Source organism: Chiloscyllium punctatum, chromosome 14 (genome assembly GCF_047496795.1).
Source record: "Chiloscyllium punctatum isolate Juve2018m chromosome 14, sChiPun1.3, whole genome shotgun sequence".
NCBI classification, from domain to species: domain Eukaryota; kingdom Metazoa; phylum Chordata; class Chondrichthyes; order Orectolobiformes; family Hemiscylliidae; genus Chiloscyllium; species Chiloscyllium punctatum.
The window spans coordinates 79,440,095-79,446,094 of record NC_092752.1 but is presented as its reverse complement, the minus strand read 5'-3'; positions in this window follow the sequence as shown (position 1 = coordinate 79,446,094).

Below are 6,000 nucleotides of genomic sequence, written 5' to 3'. Positions count from 1 at the left end.
ACACAGGTATTGGTGCCTGTTAGTCAGGAGCAGCAGGAGGAGAGCACACAGCTATTGGAGCCTGTTACTCAGGAGGAGGGCACACAGTTATTGGAGCCTGTTACTCAGGAGCAGCAGGAGGAGAGCACACAGGTATTGGAGCCTGTTACTCAGGGGCAGCAGGAGGATAGCACACAGGTATTGGAGCCTGTTACTCAGGAGCAGCAGGAGGAGAGCACACAGGTATTGGAGCCTGTCACTCAGGGGTAGTAGGAGGAGGGCACACAGCTATTGGAGCCTGTTCCTCAGGAGCAGCAGGAGGAGGGCACACAGCTATTGGAGCCTGTTACTCAGGGGCAGGAGGGTGTAAGCATGCAGCTATTGGTGCCTGTTACTGAAGGGCAACAGGAGGAGAGCACACAGCTATTGGAGCCTGTTACTCAGGAGCAGCAGGAGGAGAGCACACAGTTATTGGAGCCTGTTACTCAGGGGTAGCAGGAGGTTAGCACACAGCTATTGGAGCCTGTTACTCAGGGGTAGCAGGAGGTTAGCACACAGGTATTGGAGCCTGTAACTGAAGGGCAGCAGGAGGTGAGCACACAGTTATTGGAGCCTGTTACTCAGGGGCAGCAGGAGGTGAGCACACAGGTATTGGAGCCTGTTACTCAGGGGCAGCAGGAGGTGAGCACACAGCTATTGGAGCCTGTTACTCAGGGGTAGCAGGAGGTTAGCACACAGGTATTGGAGCATGTTACTGAAGGGCAGCAGGCGGATAGCACACAGCTATTGGAGCCTGTTAATCACGGGCAGCAGGTGGAAACAGGAATACAGGAACAGGAGCCAGTCATTAAACTGCTCTCGACTTCGACAGAGGAACAGAAGCGAGTCACTCGACTGCTCGAGCCTGGGACACAGGAACAGGAGGCCATCACTCAACTGCTCGAGACTGGGACACAGGAACAGGAGGGAGTCACTCAACTGCTCGAGACTGGGACACAGGGATAGGAGGCAGTTATTCTCTGATCTGATTGTGGTTCCTTCATTCCATTTTTAAGATATTCCCCTCTCTGCAGTCTCTGCTCCTTTTGATGGTCATGTTGCAGATGCTGTCACTACAGTCACCATGAATCATCCAGAGTGGGTCACCAAAGCATCTGGTCTTCCTGAATTTCCACAGCAGCTTAAAGCACAGCCTCCAGGAAACCGTCCCCAGCTTTTCCACTGTCACTCAAGTGCTAGTGAGAAGGCTCTTCTGGATCAGTAACAGTGCAAGCGATTCCTTGTGTTACTGAGCACATGATCAGTAGAGAGTGATTACCACAGGCGTTCAATTGATCGGCGCAGAGCAAGTTAGAAAGGTGTGCATCAAAACTGCTGGAAGTCCACTATCCAACATGGAGCACAGAGCAGGACACCGGGATGTCAAATAAAACACAAGCTATACTTTTTGAACATTGTTTCTAAGCAGCTTAATGTTGGAAGCTGATGCTCAGTTTAAATTACAACAGTTTAAATACAACAAATGGGACGGATTTGGGAAATAGACGGATGGAGAGAGACTCAGAGTCGGTGTTGCGGATGGATGTGTTCGCATGTTTAAAAATGCTGAAGTGAAGACATTTCGATAGCATCAAGTAACATAGGCGGGTATTTCCGGCAATGGTGAATTAATAGTATACTGGTGTGAGTTCAGACAGAATCATAGACTCTCAGAGATGTACAGCACAGAAACAGACCCTTCAGTCTAACTTGTCCATGCCGATGGGATATCCCAAATTAAACTAGTCCCATTTGCCAGCACTTGGCACATTTCGATGTAAACCCTTCCTCTTCATGTACCCATCCAAATGCCTTTTAAATGTTGTAATCATAACAGGCACCACCACCTCCACTGGTAGCTCATTCCACACATGCACCATTCTGTATTAGAAAAACTTGGTCCTTGGGTCTCACCTGAAATCCATGCACTCTAGTTTTGCGAAAGAGATATGCCTATTAACACTACATATGCCTCTCATACTCCAAGAAAAATCACCCCAACCTACTCACTCTCTCCCTGCAGCTCAAATCCTGGCAACATCCTTGTAAATCTTTTCTGTCTCCCTTCAAGTTTCACAATATCTTTCTGATAGGAGGGAGACCAGAATTGCATACAATACTCCAAAATAACCGAATTAATGTGCTGTACAGCAGCAGCATGGCCTCCCAATTCATATAGTCAAAGCACTGACCAATAAAGGCAAGCATGCCAAATGGCTGCTACTGTATTCTATCGAACTGTAACACAACTTTCAAGGAATTTTGAACCTACACTCCAAAACCGTTTTGTTCAGCAACACTCCACAGGACCTTACCATTAAGTGTCTACCTCCTGTCCTGATTTGCATTTCCAAAATGCAGTGCCTCACATTTATCTGCACTAAACACCATTCGCTGCTCCTCAGCCGATCAGCCCACCTGATCAAGATCTCGTTTTACTCTGATGTAAACCTTCTGTGTGTCCACAACAACATCAGTTTTGGTGTCATTTGCAAACTAACCAACTATCGCTGCTGTGTTCACATCCAAATGATCTATATAAATCATGAAAAACAGTGGACACAGCACTGATACTTGTCGCACACCACTGGTTACAACCCACCAGTTCGAAAAGCAATCCTCCATCACCACCCTCTATCTCCGACCTTCGAGCCAATTTTGTATCCACATGGCTAGTTTTCCATGTGCATTCCATGTGAACTAACCTAGTTAACCAGTCTACCATGTAGAACATTGTCAAATGCCTTAATGAAGTCTATATCGCAATGTACACCTCTGCCTCAATGAATCCTCTTAGTCAGTTTCTTCACAAAATCTCAGTCAATTTCGTGAGACACCATTTCCTGTGCTTAAAGCTACGTTGACGATTCCGTATCAGTCCTTGCCATTCAAAATGCATGCAGACCTTGTGCCTCATAATCCATACCAACAACTTGCCCATCACTGACGTCAGGCTCACCGGCTTTTCCTTACCATCCTTCTTAATGTTTTTCATGTAATGACATCACGTTATCAAACCTCCTACCTTCCTGCACCTCACCTGTGACAATCAATGATACAAGTATCTCAGCATGTGACCCAGCAGTCCCTTCCCTAGCTTCCCACAGAGTTCGAGGTTACAGCTTATCAGGTCCTGGGGACTTTTCCATCTTTACAGGCTTTACGAACAACATCATCTCTTCCTCTGTAATACAGACACTTTTCAAGATGTCACTGTTAATTTCGGAAGCTCCTTAGCTTCCATATCCTTCTGCACAGTAAATACTGATGCAAGGTGCTTGTTTAGTATCGCCTCCATCTCCTGTTGTTCTGCACATCGGAAGCCTTGCTGATCCTTAAGTGACCCAAAACTCTCCCGTGTTACTCTTTCGTCCTTAATCTGTTTGTACAGTACCTTTGAATTCTCCTTAACCCTATTTGTCAAAGCTATCTCAAGCCCCCTTTATGGCCTCCGGATTTCCCTTTTAATTATACTTCTACTGGCGATAGACTCTTCTCGACAGTCACTTTAAATCTGGAATTCAGAGGCTGATGACGATGATATATCTAGTTTTGATTGTTTGAAATACCCAACTAGTTCGCTGATGCCCTTGAAGGAAGCAAACAGCCATCCTTACCTGGTCTAGGTTACATGTGACTCCAGACCCACAACAATATGGTTAACTGTTAACTGCCTCTTGGCAATTAGTGATGGGTAATAAATGCAGTCTAAGCCAGTTATACTCTCATCCCGTGAATGAATACTGTAAAAACATCGACTCCTGATATCCGTATATGACATTGGCATCCCTCTTACCCGTGACCAGGCCATCAATGTCTCCAATCTGCCAGCAATTCCTTACACCTTCCAGCCTTACCCCTCACCCTAAAAGGGGCATACTGTCTCTGGGCTCTTGATATCTCATTTTTGAAGGCTTCCCACTTCTGAGCTGGCCCCTTATCTGTGAATATCGATTCCAATCCAGTTTGGAAGTTAGAGTCATAGTGTCATAGAGATGTGCAGCATGGAATCAGACCCTTCGGTCCACCTCATCCATGCCGACTAGATATCCCAACCCAATCCAATCCCACCTGCCAGCATCCTGCCCATTTCCCTCCAAACCCTTCCTATTCATGCACTCATCCAAATGCCTCTTAAATGTTGCAATTGTACCAGCTTCCACCACTTCCTCTAGCAGCTCATTCCATACACGTACCACCCTCTGTGTGAAATATTGTCCCTTCAGTCATTTTTATATCCTTCCCCTCTCACCCCAAACCTATACCCTCTCGTACTGGACTCTCGGACCCTAGAGAAAAGACTTTGTCCATTTACCCTATCCAAGTTCTTGCCTAATATAATCAAATTAGCCTTCCTCCAATTTAAAACATTATCTTTTAGATCCACTTCATCCATTTCCATCTCTGTTTTAAAACTAATAGAATTATGAGTACTTGTTCCAAAGTGCTTCCCCACTGATAACTCAATCTCCTGCCCTACCTCGTTTCCCAAGGGTAGGTCAAGTTTATGTCCGTCTCTGTGATGGAGAGCATTGGACAAGCAACTGTAGCTTTGTGACTGTTAGTGGTTTCAACAGAATCTATGACTCACTGGTCTGAATCTAAGAATAATTTGTCTCAGTGACGTTTTCATTGAATGTGACAGATGGATTGTCTGTACGAGGCTGAGCAAGTTTCTGGTGCTATCTTATCAAACTCACCTCATTAACTACCCACTCCACCCCATGGTGTCCCTCTTATTCAATACCAGCCCGATTCTCACACCCACCATGGCTGGAGGTACTCACCATCGCTCGGATGCCCCTGGATATTCCGTGATCTCTGGCACTGGTGCCATCTTCAAAAGGCCAATGGGCAGACGGTTGAGCTTTCTTAGTTAGAAGTTGCCTTGCACAGTTTACCCTGAGCATGGCAGATAAGGGACAATTACAACACGGTTTTTTGAACAGGGGTTTGGAAGACCTGGTGGATGGGCTAGTAGAGAGTTAGACCATTCTCTTCCCAGAGGGACCCACACCACCAGACCCCCTGAGCATTGTCCGAGCTCACCACCCAGCTCAGTGCTGTATCTGCGGTCTGAGGAAATGTATAGCAATACAGGACAAGCATCAATAACCTTCCCCACTCTGTCAGGGTAAGGGTCACTGTATTCTCTCTGCTCCCTCGCACTCACTGTATATTTGTTATCGCACCGACCACCGGACTAGGCTCATGCTCCACCACTCTCACTCTTTCACCTTCTCTCTCTCTCTCTCTCTCTCTCTCCTAATTTCCCTCCACTATACCACCCACACTAATAACGCAACATGGCCGTAACACTATGGACTAACTCCCTTCTGACACCTCACCATTTCCCCTGCCACACCTACACCAGAACTAAGAGCAGGGCCACCCTCTGCAACCTTCCCTCCCTCCCTCCCTTTGTACCATTCCAGGAGAAACAGCCTGCAATAGGACAGAAATGGTCAAGCCGGGTTGTGGAGTGCCCGATATCCGCTCCCTCATGCCACCACCACATGGGGACGACCCTGCTACGAGTTGGAGAGGACCGGGATGCCTCGTGTGGAGATTCTGAAACATCCACATCTCACCAAACGAGTAAGGAGCAATGTTCAGTGAAGGGCAATTCTCACTTTAAACCCACTGGCAGTTCCGTTTCCCCCGGCACAACGTAGAAGCCGTGGCCCTGATGCCATCTCTCTTTTGTGTCGAGCTGGTACAAATGGAAACTCCACCATCTCGGTGGCCGGAGGGTGGGCTCACAACACATCGTCGCCACTACCTCCCAGGAAGGGAGCACGGAGGCTCCCTCCTATACCTCCTCCTGTAAACAGCTCAAATACTGAAAATAATCTGTGACATTTACTGCTCTCCTCCCTTGTCCTGCCATGTCCAATAATCTGTCCTCATATATATCCAGCATCCTGTGCTCCTGCAGCCCTTTTATAACTGTACAGATATTTTATATTGTCTGTCAATGTT